The 14,434-nt window shown below is 39.0% G+C and overlaps 1 protein-coding gene and 1 pseudogene across 8 annotated transcripts in view; one reads left to right on the top strand and one right to left on the bottom strand.

The window, feature by feature from the left end:
- The window catches only part of TNRC6B (trinucleotide repeat containing adaptor 6B), a 260,344-nt gene that overhangs the window by 223,084 nt on the left and 22,826 nt on the right, over positions 1-14,434 (bottom strand). The gene's annotated exons all lie outside the window — the stretch shown is intronic.
- Positions 6,397-6,504, top strand: LOC123592373 (annotated as a pseudogene).

The raw sequence follows: 14,434 nt of genomic DNA, 5'->3' as shown, positions 1-14,434 counted from the left end.
TGCATCTCCTCCAAACTCAATCCACTATTTGATCCTTCTAGTTCACTTGCTCAAGTGCCCCATGAAAACAACTTTTCAATTCCCAAGAGACCTTCAATCCCTTGACCCCATCCTCCCTCTTCAGATTTCACTTTTCTTTTTATCTAGCTCAGATTTCATAGTTAAAGTCATAATCCTGTCCTCGCTAGAACCCTCAACTTTCTTCCAAGGTCTCTTTCTTTCGAACTCTATAATCCCAGAACTCAAGAAACTGCCTTCTCCATACCAAAAATATTGATGAAAAAGCATTCAACTAGGCCAATTATATTCACCATAAATTCAAGGTCACTAAACACTCAATCTTAACTAGTAATCCTACTAGATTTCACTGTTTTCTAATTTTCCTCTCCTCAAGAAGGCTCTTTCTTACTCATTTTTCCCTCCTCTACAATCCTTGTGTCCCTTTTAGCTAACGTCCTTTATTCTTCATTGAGAACTAAAAAACCCTAAAATTAAAACTAGAAATCTGTCATCTTCTCACAACCATCTTCAGACTATACCAGATTCATGTATAACCTACCTGAATCTGCACCCATTTTCCCTTCTTCCCTTGTTTTTCAACAGAAGGGAACTTCTCCTCTTAAGGAACAATCCCTCCACTTATGCACCCAATCCAATCCCTTCTTCCCTACTCTTGAACTCCAATCTTATAATTATCCCCTCTTTTTTCTCCATCAAGCATCATCCACTTTTTCCTGGATCATCCCCCATCTATGTATATTCAAGCTGTTATATATGACCTCTCTTAAGAAACAAATAAAAATTCTTCTTTGAACTCTATATCCCCCTTTGGGTATTACTCCATTCTTCTACCCCCTTCACAGCCAAACTTTATTAAAGTGGTTTAAAAAAATGCTGTCTGCACTTTTTACCTCCCACCCATGCTCTGTTCAATCCATTCCAATATGACTTCTGCCTCCATCACCAGCAATATCCATTCTGCCAATCCAATATCTAGTTTATGCCCTCATCCTACTGGGTCTCCCAGCAGCACTAAATTCTGTTCATCATTCCCTCCTTCTTTGGAATAATCTCTTGATTTCATTCAACCGGTGATTACTGAGCACCAGCCCTGGCCAGGTACCGTTCTAGGCACTGGCCTGGGATAAAGTGCTTCCGTGGCACCTCGCTCTCCTAGTTTCCTTTCTACATTTTTCACTTCTCTTACTTCTCATCTTCATCCTCCTCTGACCTAGTCTCTAAATGTTAAGTAATTCAGAACTTAATACCAAGTCTCCTTTTCTTTACTGTCTCCTTAAATGACATCATCCATTTCCATGGCTTTAATTATTATCCTTAGAGTGAAAATGTCCCAAATTTATATCTGTAGCCTGGAACTCTGCTTGGGACTCTGGTTCTACTGTGTTCAATGACTTAACTGACATTTCCACTTAGACACCTCAAAGCATCTCAAACTTAATGTAATCAAATTTTAGCTCTTGACTTCCCTTCCAAAACATTCTTGCCTTAGTAAATCTCAGTAAGTAACACAAGATCCAGCTCTCAAGCCATGAATCTGGATTCCTCTCCCATTTCAAATCCACCAGCAAGTTCCTGAGTCTGTCTCCAAAATACATCTCCAATGTGTTCATTTTTCTTCACTTCCCTTGCTATTCTCATCTCATCTCAACTACTGCCACAGCTTCCCAACTGCTCCCATCTTTGTCTCCTTTCAATCTTTCTGATATGCACCTTTAAAAAACAAAATTAAATCAGCCTATTCCTTGCTTGTAAGTCTTCAGCAGCACCACACTGTAACAGGAATAAAATCTGGACTCCTCTTTGTCCTCAAGATCGTAAGTAATATGCTCTCTGCTTCTCTGCCCTCCAATGTCTCTCTCCAGTCTTCCTCGCTGACCTTCCAGTGTCTGGACCATGCTAAGGACTGCTCTCCTGTGGTGTGCTACATGCTACTCCCTCCCTCGGGAACACCCTCCCCTCTGGCTGGCTCCTTCTCAATCTCCAGTCTCAGCTAGAATGCAAACTCCTCAGACCACTTTACCTATGATGGTCCTTCCTGAAACGCAGCCTTTATTCATTTTCTTCACAGCACGTAACATTTTACAATTACTTATCCATTTATTTACTTAAAAACTTATTTTGAAAATGTACAAACATAAACAAAAGTAGAGTAAACAGTAATGAGCTCACAGATTCTTGTATTTTTATTTTATTTTGTAACTATATCCCCTGTTATACTATAAGCTCCAATGGATAGAGACTATATCTTTTTCTTCTTCATCCACGGCCTTGCACAGTGCCTGGCTCATGATAAACACTCAACAATTTTTGTTTCGTTTTGTTTTGAATGAGAAGGAAAGTTAGAGATGACACTAAAGACATGGATGGCACCACTGAGAAAAGCAAAACAGGAGGGGAGAGTTTTGAGGACAGCTGGTAATTTATTCATCAGCCTACTCCCTGCCAGGCTCCAGACTAGGTGTTGAGTTTCAGAGATAAATAAGAGAAAGTCTTATACAAAATCTAGTGGAGATATAATAACAAGTAGTATTTACTCAGGGCCCCCTATGTTCTAGATACAAGACAAAGCATTTCAGAGGTATTGTCTCATTTAGTCCTATAATGACCCCGTAAGGAAAAAGTTATTATTATCCCCATCTTACACCTAACGAAACAGGCTTATAAAGGTTAAATAATTGGTAAGCAGGATACAAAGCTGGGAAAGTGGTAAAGTCAGGTTTAGAACTTAGGCTATTCAGTTCCAAAGCCAAGCCACTAAATAGCACTGTGCGTCCAGATGTGCACTATCCTCTACAGCACTATGAAAAACCCTCTAACAGAGGTATGCACAAGGTGCAGTGGGAGTAAGCAGAGGACTCTGAGGAGGAGAAAGGGCCAAAAGGCTCCTTCAGAGGTGACCCCTGAGCAGAGTCTGAAAGTTTAAGCAGGAAATTGCTAGGCAATGAAGTCCAAGGAAACAGTATGTGCAAAAAAAGTATGCAGGCACTTGAAGGAGCACTGTGTACCTAGGCTACTTCCAAGGATTCTTCTGTTTTATTTTTTAAAACTGAGTGCAATGAGTGCCATTGTGCTAGGAGCTTTGGATACCAGACAAAAGACAAAATACTATGAGAAAGTTATGCATGAAGCACTCTGAAAGCGTAAAGGAGGAAGGTTTCTTGCAGCCTGTGGGAAATCTGTGAAGGTTTCTCAGAAGAGGAGCCTACACTGGATCTTGAGGACAAATTAACCACATTAGGAGAAGAGGGCAGGCAGAGAGGGACTTGCACAAGACATGGGTATTTGATGAGGCAAGGAACACTTGGGGGACTGTGAGAACTGGATATGGCCAGATTTGGAGGGAGTGAATTACAGGGGGAGTGGCAAGAGATGAGGTTAGCAGCTAGGCACAGATGTGATCTTCAATGTCACTGTTGATTATTGGAAGGTTAAAAAACTGTCTAACAAAAATGCTTCCAAGCTACAGTTATTAAAACAGCGTGGTCCTCACACAGGGATATATAACCCAGAAACAGACCTATAACTATGAACACTGGGGCTTGCTGTAGAATAAAGGTGGCATTTCAGATCAGCAAAGAGAAGACACATCATTTAATAAATGCTACAGGGACAACTGGTTACCCATTGAAAAAAAAACCACATTGGATACCCTCCTTCATATCTTGTAAGGAAATAAAGTTCATTTAGATTTGGGATTAAATATAAATAATAAAGGGGCACCTGGGTGGCTCAGTCCATCAAGCGTCCAACTCTTGATTTTGGCTCAGGTCATATCTCCTGGTTTGTGAGTTTGAGCCCCACAGCAGACTGTGCACTGACAATGTAGAGCCTTCTAGGGAATCTCTCTCTCTTCCTCTCTGTTCCTCTCCAACTTGTGCACTCCCTCTCTCTCAAAATAAATAAATTTTAAATATATATACATATGTATAAATATATACATATCTATATACAGAACCATAAAAATCTTTTTAAGACAAAATAATATTTTTTAAATAGAATATATGGGGCACCTGGGTGGCTCAGTTAAGCATTTGACTCTTCATTGTGGCTCAGGTCATGATTTCACGGCTCATGGGATTGAGCCCCACATCAGGCTCTGCACTGACAGTGTGGAGCCTGCTTGGGATTCTCTCTCTCTCTCTCTCTCTCTCTCTCTCTCTCTCTCTCTCTCCCCCCCCCCCCCGTCCTTCCCCAGTTCTCTCTCTCTCTCTCTAAGTAAATAAACAAGCATTTATGAAATAGAAAACAGATTATATAAGAACTTTCTGGTTAAAACAGGAGACTTCAAAGGAATTTTGTTCTTTTTTTTTTTTAAAGGAATTTTGTTTTAATGGCAAACTAATGTGGCTTGCTTACCAACATGAAAGTTACCAAGTTCACTTTGTTGGAAAACAGTGGAAGCACTGGTCCAAAGCAGTGGTTCCCACCTCTTTCTCCTAGTCATAACTACCTGGGGAGCTTTGTAAAACCCCCAAAAGCATACCAGAGCTTCTAGGCTGAAGGAAAGGCTTAAAAGAGAGATCTTTCTCTAATAAATGTTTTCATTAAAAAAAACTACACATTGATTTTCAATAGCAATTAATTGTTGGAAAGGAATTATTTCCTTGGTCTAACCTCTTGATTGGGTTCAGAAAGGTCAGGAGTTGAAACTGTTTAATATTTCACTTAACACTCAAAGACATATATACTCAGCACAATATCGGAGCAAGTACTAGGCATACTGGGAAGAGTACTTAATTTGGAGGTGGAAGACATGGGTTCTAGAAACGACTACATAGTAGCTAGCTGTGTGGTACTAAACGACTCGCTTAGCTACTAAACTCTGAAATGCAACCTGATCATCCGTAGACTGAAAATGATGATAATCCTAGACTCCTCTCCCACAGGGAGCCTGCAGTGGGAACTGAATGAGATCATCTTCCTTTGTAAACCACTCAATAAATATTTGTGGGATGACCGAATGAACACTCTATATACAGTAAGTTTTTCACACATCTATAAATATATGCGAACACTACAAAACATCCCACCAACTCTTAGTTACAATAAGCACTAGAACTACACAATATAGATTCATATCTAATAACCTATAGACTGCACTCTGCAGGCTTCTGAAATACACATCAGGAGGTAATGGGGACCCAGGGAAAGGCTGTCCCTGCTCCTTTCAGTTTCTTCCTCTTCTCTTTTCTACCTCATTCCTCACCTTGTCCTTGCTCTCAAGGAACAAGTGGATAACAAAGGTATGGTTTTCTTTGCAGGACTCAAGTCAATAAAAGGGTCTCCTCTTTCCAAATATCGCAATCAATGGCCACATTTTATTTTAATATATGTTTGTTTGTTTCTTGTTTGTTTAATCTGTATACCCAACATGGGGCTCTAACTCACAACCCCAAGATCAAGAGTTGCATGCTCCACTGATGGAGCCAACCAGGCGCCCCAAAGGCCACATTTTAAATATAAAGGTAGTTACCTTTCTTCTTGAAATATGCTGGTAGAATTTTACCACCATAAATTTAAAATTTCAGGGGTGCCTGGGTGGCTCAGTCAGTTAAGGGTGCGACTTCAGCCCAGGTCATGATCTCACAGCTCATGAGTTTGAGCCCCTTGTTGGGCTCTCTACTGACAGCTCAGAGCCTGGAGCCTGCTTCGGATTCTGTGTCTCCCTCTCTCTCCGCCCCTCCCCTGCTCACGCTCTGTCTCTCTCTCACAAAAATAAACATTAAAAAATATTTATAAATTTAAAATTTCACGTCTTTGAATAAGCATTCCTTCGGTAAGCATCCTTTAATCGCCCAAATGGATATATTTGCTATAGACTCTCCATGTCCGTAACAGTTTGTGTAATACTTAAAACAATCACCCTTTGTTATAAATCTCTGTACACATTTTAGCTCCTCGTGACCTCACAAGTGCCAGGGGACTGTCTTTGAGTGCTTGTGGGGCTGAGCACATTATATACTACATGATAAATACTCAACAAAAATTTAGCATATGAATGGATGATGACACTAGAAATTCAATATCACTTTAGAAGGCTGAAGCTAGAGTCAAAATAACTGGGATGGCAGAAACTGAGAAAATATACAATTTCACCTCAATTCCTTTATATTTTATAAGCATCTACTATATGCCTGATACAGCCCAAGGTGTGCTATGATGAATAAGACCTACTCTCTATCCTTAAAGAGTTTATAATCCTATTTATACTCAATCACATTTTTTTTATTTTGATATAATTCTGGACTTTCAGAAGGGTTGCAAAGATTGTATAGAGCGTTCTCATATCATCTTCCCCCAACTTTCCCTAATATTAACACCTTATATAACGGTGGTACACTCAGTGAAACTAGGAAATTAATATTGCTACAATACATAGGTTATCCACCTTTTGGCTAAGATCAAGTGTAGTATCTGTTCTTACTAGCTTAATATTGCTACAATACATTAACTACAGGCTTTACTCTGATTTTGTCACTTTTTGCAGATATGCAAAGTTTTGTTTTTTGTTCCACAACCCCTTGTTACTCTTAGTTGTTACGTCTCCCTCTCCTCTCAATTACATTTTTAGTAACTATTTTTTTCCTGTTTATAGTAACAAGTTTTCCGAAAAGTGAAAAAAAAAAAAAAAAAAGGAGGAAGAAAAAGAAAATAAAATCTCTGATAATCCTCTGTGAAGAGATAAACTTTCCTAACATCTGTATAATCTTTTGGTCTTTTTGCCATGTATGTACGTGTATATACATTTTACTTTTCTTAAAACCAGAAATCTAAATATAGCTTTTGTGTCTTGTTTTCTCTCATTATCACTTGTAAACCATTTTACTACATCTTTATGGGTTTTTTTTTGAGGCAGGGGGATAGGGAGACAGGGTGTGAAGTTGACTCTATGCTCTCAGCACAGAACCTGATGAAGGGTTTGAACTCACAAACCACAAAATCATAACCTGAGCTGAAGTCTGATGCCTAATGGACTGAGTCACCCAGGCACCCCTACCATATCTTTAAAAAAAAATTATTTCACAAGGGTTCCTGGGTGGCATAGCTGGTTAAGCGACCAGCTCTTGATTGCAGCTCAGGTCATGATCTCGCAGTTCGTGAGATTGCACCCCATGTCAGGCTCCGTGCTGACAGTGTGGAGCCTGCTTGGGATTCTCTATCCCTTTCTCTCTAACCCCCGCCCCCCGCAAAATAAACATTTAAACATTATTTTACAATATTATTTTAATGATAGCTTAGATTCCACTGTTATAATGAATCATAATTTAACCATTTCCCTGTTATTGGATAGGTAAGTTGCTACTTATACTACTATAAATAATAGTGCAGTGAATATCCTTGAATATGAAAACAGTATAAATTATAATGGGATGGACAAGCACAAAATATTAGTGACAGGGCCAGCAGAAATGCCTAACCTAGCTTTGAGGAGCAGAAAATCAGAAACACTTGTTGGAGGACATATATCTGAGATGGGCTCTGAAGAAAAAATCTATTCCCTCATTCTTCAGTATTCAACTGAACATTTACTGAGTGCCTGCGATACCCAATTATTATACTGGGATCCAGGGATACAAAAGGGACTAAGGTTCTGCAGGGGAAGTTCACTGACTAATCAGAGAGGCAGATATTTGAACCAAAAAATCACAACGAGATAAATGCTATTATCACAGTGCTATGTATGAAAAAGTGCTCTGGGTACACAGAGAACACATTTAAAGAATCAACTGTAAAAGTAGAAGGAGTTAGGCGCCTGGGTGGCTCAGTTGGTTAAGCGTCCAACTTCAGCGCAGGTCATGATCTCATGGTCCGTGAGTTCGAGCCCCGCATCAGGCTCTGTGCTGACCCCTCAGAGCCTAGAGCCTGCTTCAGATTCTGAGTCTCCCTCTCTCTCTCTGCCCCTGCCCCACTCATGCTCTCTCTTTTTCTCTCAAAAATGAGTGTTTTTTAAATAGAAAGAATTATATCAAGGTTGATAATAACACATATGAGAGAGGTTTTAGTTAAGTTTGATTTTAATATGTATCAACACGATGAAGGAGTTCCTTAAAACAGGTAAATTATTAATAGGGATTCAAAGTATTCAGATGGTGAGAAGTATTAGTTCTATTATATTTTATACTGGTAAAACCAGTACTAGAGCACCACGTTCATTTCTGAGAACTGCACATTTTTTAAAGCATTTTTTAAATGCTTATTTTGAGAGAAAGGGAGAGAGAGAGAGCATGCCCACATGCATGCACGTGAGTAGGGGAGGGGCAGAAAGAGGGAGAGAGAGGATCCCAAATAGGCTCCACGCTGCAGTGTGGAGCCTGATGCTTGGCTCACACCCACAAACCGTGAGATCATGACCTGAGTCAAAACCAAGAGTCCAGTGCTCAACCAACTGAGCCACTCAGGCACCCCTGAACTGTATATTTTTAGTCCATTTTATTGAGATATGTCCACAATGAAATGTACCCACTAAAGTGTACAGTCTGATAAAATTTGATGAATTTATATACCCACATAACCAACCACAACCACCATTAAGAAATGTCCTTGTGCTTCATCCCAGTCAATCCCCTTCACCCCACATCTAACCCCAAACAATCACTGATTTGCCTTCTGTCACTACAGACTTGTTTTTTAGAGTTTCATATAAATGGAAACATACAGGCTGTACTTTCTTGGCTTCTGGCTTCTTTCAACTCAGCATGTTTTTGAGAACAAACCATGTTGGTGTGTGCATCGGTAGTCCATTGCTTCCTACTGTCTGAGTGTCATATTGATAAGACCATGGATAAACTGAAATAAAGAGAAAAGAAAGTAGGCCATGAGGTGACTGGATGCCAGGTTCTACGAGAAATCATTGAAAAAAATCTGGTTGACACTGAAAGGGAGGGCCTTTGAAGAACTTCAATGTGCAGAACAGGCTTGTTCTGGTCTTACCAGAAGGTAAGACCGAAACTAATGGCTGCCCATAGAGACAGTCAAGATATTTAAATGGAAATAGCATGGCTGACGAAGATGCTGCTGAAGGGATTCCAACATCAGCAAGAGTCTGGACTTGATACAGTCAGTATTTCTTCCAACCTTGAAGAGCTACGATTCTGTCATTCTCATGAGTGAGAAAAATATTACACCATTATTAACCATTAAAATATCAGCATGAATTTTTATTTAAACCAAATCAGCTATTCTGTCAGAGCTAGTATAGCATATGGTTTCAAATGTTTGGGGATGGTGAGCGGGGGGAAGTCTTTAAAATCAGACAGACCTAAGTATAAATAAATCTCTATTCTGCCACCTACTAACTGTGTGTCCGGCATTTAACCTCTCTATGCCAAAGTTTCTTCATTTGAAAACTAACATAATGATGGATATGCTTGCCCCAAACCAAAAGCTGAATAAATCTTGTTGTCAGCAAGACCCTAGGGAATAAGATAAAGACTATATGACTTTTGAATAAGTGGGGGCCTAGGAAAGTCTAAGATACAAAGGCACTGTCTACAGCTGGGGTGGTAAATTGTGACCCCCAGGCCAAATCTGGCCATGGTGTGGTTTTGTGTGGCCCACTAGCTAAGGATGGTTTTCACATTTTTAAAAGGTTGTAAAATAAAGAAGAATATGTGACATAGACTTTATGTGACCCCCAAAGTCTAAAATACTAACTACCTTGACCTTTGCAGAAAAAGCAAAACCCAGGTCTAGAGCAGACAGGGGTCAATGTGGCTGGCGGTAAGTTATATGGTTTTAAAGAGACAAACATAAAGAGTATCCATCTGCTAAAAGGAGTACAGAAGGAAGAATTCCTTAAACATCTGTAGCCATGAGTTCCTTACCTATAAATTGAAAATAAAAACAATACCTCTCAACTTCTGCTCAGGCCATGATGAAGCGATTAGTACCAGACTTGCCCTCTCATTTTAAGCAACTAGAAAATTGGACAAAATATAGGAAAAAACTGTTTTAGGCACTGAACAACAGTTAGCACTATGATTCTTGAGAGACAGGAACCAAAGGTGAGTCCTATGAAGGCTGTGGCTTTCTGCTTGGAGGTACTTTCTACACTGTAGCACTGTGGAAATGACCACAACAGAGCCCAGTGAGCTAAACAGGTTGAGGTGACAAAGTTCAGGGTTTAGGGGAGCTAAGAAGGCTGGAATCTGCCAGGGCAGAGTATCAGAGAGGAAGGAGCTCCACATATAGAAATAGTTTCAAAATTTTGTAGAAGGTCTCCTTGAGTCTTTGGCTATACCAACCTGTAGGGTAGAATTCTACATGGCTGGGCAGAGCCAAACTGTTGAGGGTGGCAGGTGTGTGTGAAACAAACAACTAGAGGACTTGAAACTGAACAATTCCCAGAGTTGATAACCATATGGGAGACATCTGAACTCCAACCAGCCAGAGTGGAAACTTCAATGAACACTGCAGGCATTCAGCAGAGACCCTAGACAGGCCAGGTCTTATTAGAGAGCTAAATGCAGAAGCCTAAATAAAGCAATTCTAGATCAACCTAAGAGTTTAAAAACTAGCCTTAAAAAAAAAAAAAAATCAGTCTAACCCACAAGTGACTTAACTGCTTGCCAAAACAAAATCCAATCCTCTTTAAAGGAAGACAACAAAATCAAGATAACTAATAATGCAACATTCACAATATACAACATCCAATAAAAAATTACATGCAAAGAGGCAGGAAAATGTAACCCATAATTAAAAGAAAAAATGTCAGTCAACAGAAACAGACTAAAAAATGGTGAAAATTATAGAATCAGCAGATAAAGATTTTAAATTTTTTTAACATTTATTTATTTTTTTTTTTCAACGTTTATTCATTTTTGGGACAGAGAGAGACAGAGCATGAACGGGGGAGGGGCAGAGAGAGAGGGAGACACAGAATCGGAAACAGGCTCCAGGCTCCGAGCCATCAGCCCAGAGCCTGATGCGGGGCTCGAACTCACGGACCGCGAGATCGTGACCTGGCTGAAGTCGGACGCCTAACCGACTGCGCCACCCAGGCGCCCCACATTTATTTATTTTTGAGAGAGAGAGACAGAGCACGAGCAAGAGAGGGGCAGAAAGAGAGGGAGACACAGAACTCAAAGCAGGCTCCAGGCTCTGAGCTGTCAGCACAGAGCCCAATGCAGGGCTCAAACTCACAGACCGTGAGATCATGACCTAAGCCGAAGTCGGATGCTTAACCGACTGAGCCACCCAGGTGCCCCAACAGATAAAAATTTTAAAACATTACAAATATGTTCAAAATTTAAAGAAAGAAAAGCAACAAAATGAGAAAAGAAATGAAAGATATGACAAATAATCAAACACGAGGTCTAGAGAAGAAAAATACAATAACTGAAATGAAAACTTCACTGGCTAAACCCAACAGTACAATAGACACTAAAGGAATGACCTATTAACAAAAACAAAACAAAACAAAAAAAGTAACCTCTGAGACAACATCAAGTAATATAACTTATGTGTAATTTCAGACCCAAAAAATGTGGGTGGGGGGATACTTAAAAAATAATTACTAAAACTCTTCCCAAATTTGTTGACATTTCTAAGCCCACAAATCCAAGAACTCCAGGAAAACCACCCAAGATACACTGTCCTCACCAAAGTGCTGAAAACCAGAGAGAAGATTATATAAAGCAGCCAGAGTGAAAAGGCAAACTAGACACAGGTGAACAATGCTAAGAACATCTGACTTCCCGTTAGAAATGATACAAGATAGATGACAACAGAAAAGCAGCTTAAAATGCAGAAAGATAGAAACCATGCATCTAAAATTTGATAGCCAGTAAAAATACCCTTCAGAAATGCAGGAGAAATTGAGATTTTTCAACAAAAAAGATGAGAGAATTCACTGCCAGCAGATCTTTTCTACAAGAAGTGTTGAGGCTTTCAGGCTAAAGATAAAATGATGCAGATATGGGTACTCAGATCTAAGCAAGGGAATTAAGGGCAGTGGAAGTGGCAAATATGTGGGTAAATGTAAAAGAATTTTTATCATTAAAAGCAAAAATAGTAACATGTATTGTGGGGTTTATTATATATGCAGAAGTAAAAGGTATGACAACAATAGCCCAAAGGCATGTGGAAGATGAAAGGATACTCCATAAAGTTTTTACACTATAAATAAAGCAGCATATTATTTTAAAACAGACAATATTAGTCAAACATGCATATTTTAAACCTTAGAGCAACTACTGTAAAAATAAAACAAAGATGTATACCTAATAGGCCAAGAGAGGAAACAGAATAGTAAAAAAGTAATAAAAAATATGCCAGGAAAAGAGGAAAGAATAAACATAAAACAGATGGGTAAATAGAAAACAAATAGTGAAATGGCGGACTTAAATGCTACCATATCAAATAAATGTAAATGGTCTAAACACTTCAATTAAAAAGCAACGATGGTAAGACTGGATTTAAAACCAAAACAACACATAGGACCTATCTGGTATCTAGAAGAAATTTAATTAAGGGACACTTGGGTGGCTCAGTCAGTTAAGCATCTGACCTCAGCTCAGGTAATGATCTTATGGTTCGTGAGATCGAGTCCTGTGGAGGGCTCTGTGCTAACAGCACAGAGCTGGCTTCAGATTCTCTGTCTCCCTCTCTTTCTGCCCCTCCCTGCTCACACTCTCTCTCTCTCAAAAAGCAAATAAACATACATTTTAAAAAATAATAAGAGAAACATTTAAGAAAAAAAAGACACAAATAGGTTAAAAATTAAAAGAATAGGAAAAAATATACTAGGCAAACATTAACCATAAGAAAGCAGGAGTGACTATATTAAATGGAAGCAGACTCACATAATGTAGACTTCAAGACAAGGAATATTACCACAGAGAAAAGGAGGCATTTTATAATTACACAGGGTTCAATTTACCAAGAAGACAGAACAATCTTTAATGTGCATATGCCTACTTTTAGAGGTTCAAAATACATGAAGTAAAAATGAACCAAACTGACAGGGGAAATAGACAAATCCACAATTATAGCTGGAAATGGCCAACACTCCTCTCAGAAATTAATCAGTAGAAATAAAATCAATAAAGATATGTAAGATATGAATGGCACTATCAACTATCAATTAATTAACATAAATAACACATTAAACCCAAGGATAGTGGAACACATATTCCTTTCAGATACACATAGAACATTTACTAAACAAGATCATAATGAGTTTCAATAGATCTCAAAAGACTGAAACCAGATAGTACATGGACCAGATAGTCCTATGAACACAAGAGAATTTTCAATCAGAAATTAGTAACAAAAAAAAAGGGGGTTCCTGGGAGGCTCAGTCGGTTGAGCATCCAACTTCAGCTCAGGTCATTATCTTGCGGTTCATGGGTTCGAGTCCCACTCATACTCTGTCTCTCTCTCAAAAATAAATAAACATAAAAAAAAAGTTTATATGTAACACACAAGTCAAAGAAGATATCACAAACCAAATTAGAAATTATTTCGAAAAAAACATACTAAAAGAATTTTTAATGTTTATTTTTGAGAGAGAGAGAGAGCACAAATGGGGGAGAGGCAGACAGAGAGAGGAGCACAGAATTCAAAGCAGGCTCCAGGCTCCGAGCTGTCAGCACAAAGCCCAAAGAGGGGCCAGCGAACCCTATTAAAATGAGTGTGACATTGAGGTGCCTGGGTGGCTCAGTCGGTTAAGCGTCCAACTTCAGCTCAGGTCAAGATCTCACAGTTTGTGGGTTCAAGCCCCTCATTGGGCTCTTTCCCAGGCTCAGGAAATTTATACCGTTAAATGCTTCTATTAGGGAACAAGGAAGGTTTGAAGTTGATGACCTAAGTTTCCATCTCTAAGAAGCTAGAACAAGAAGAGCCAATTAAATCCAAAGCAAGTAATATGACACAAAGACTGGAAATCAACAACAACAGAAAACAAACAGCAAGACAACAGAGAAAATCTATGAAACTCAAAGCTGGTTCTTTGAGAAGATTGATAAAATTGATAAACTTATAACTAGAATAGAATAAAAGAAAGCAAGCACAAATTCACACAAAGTACCAATATCAAATATGCAAGAAAGAACATTCCACTCTAAATCCTATAGGGATTAAAACAATAAAAGAATGTTAGGACTCCCTGCTGGGTGTGGAGGCTGCCTGAGATATTCTCTCTCCCTCTCTCTCTCTCTCTCTCTCTCTCTCTCTCTCTCTCTCTCTCTCCCCCCCCGCCCCTCTCTCCTATATGCACATGCATGCTCTCTCTCAAAAATAAATAAATAAGAATGTTATAAACAGCTTTAAGTCAATATACTAGACAACTCTGATGAAATAGGAGAACTCTTTGAAAGCCAGAAATTACCAAATTAATTCAAAACAAAATAGAAAATCTGACTAGTTTAATAATGCACATAAAATTTAGAATCTGCATTAGCTACAGAGCATA

The sequence above is a fragment of the Leopardus geoffroyi genome, chromosome B4, assembly GCF_018350155.1.
Source record: "Leopardus geoffroyi isolate Oge1 chromosome B4, O.geoffroyi_Oge1_pat1.0, whole genome shotgun sequence".
NCBI classification, from domain to species: Eukaryota; Metazoa; Chordata; class Mammalia; order Carnivora; family Felidae; genus Leopardus; species Leopardus geoffroyi.
The sequence above is the reverse complement of the archived record's forward strand: the minus strand, read 5'-3'. Positions and strand labels throughout refer to the sequence as shown.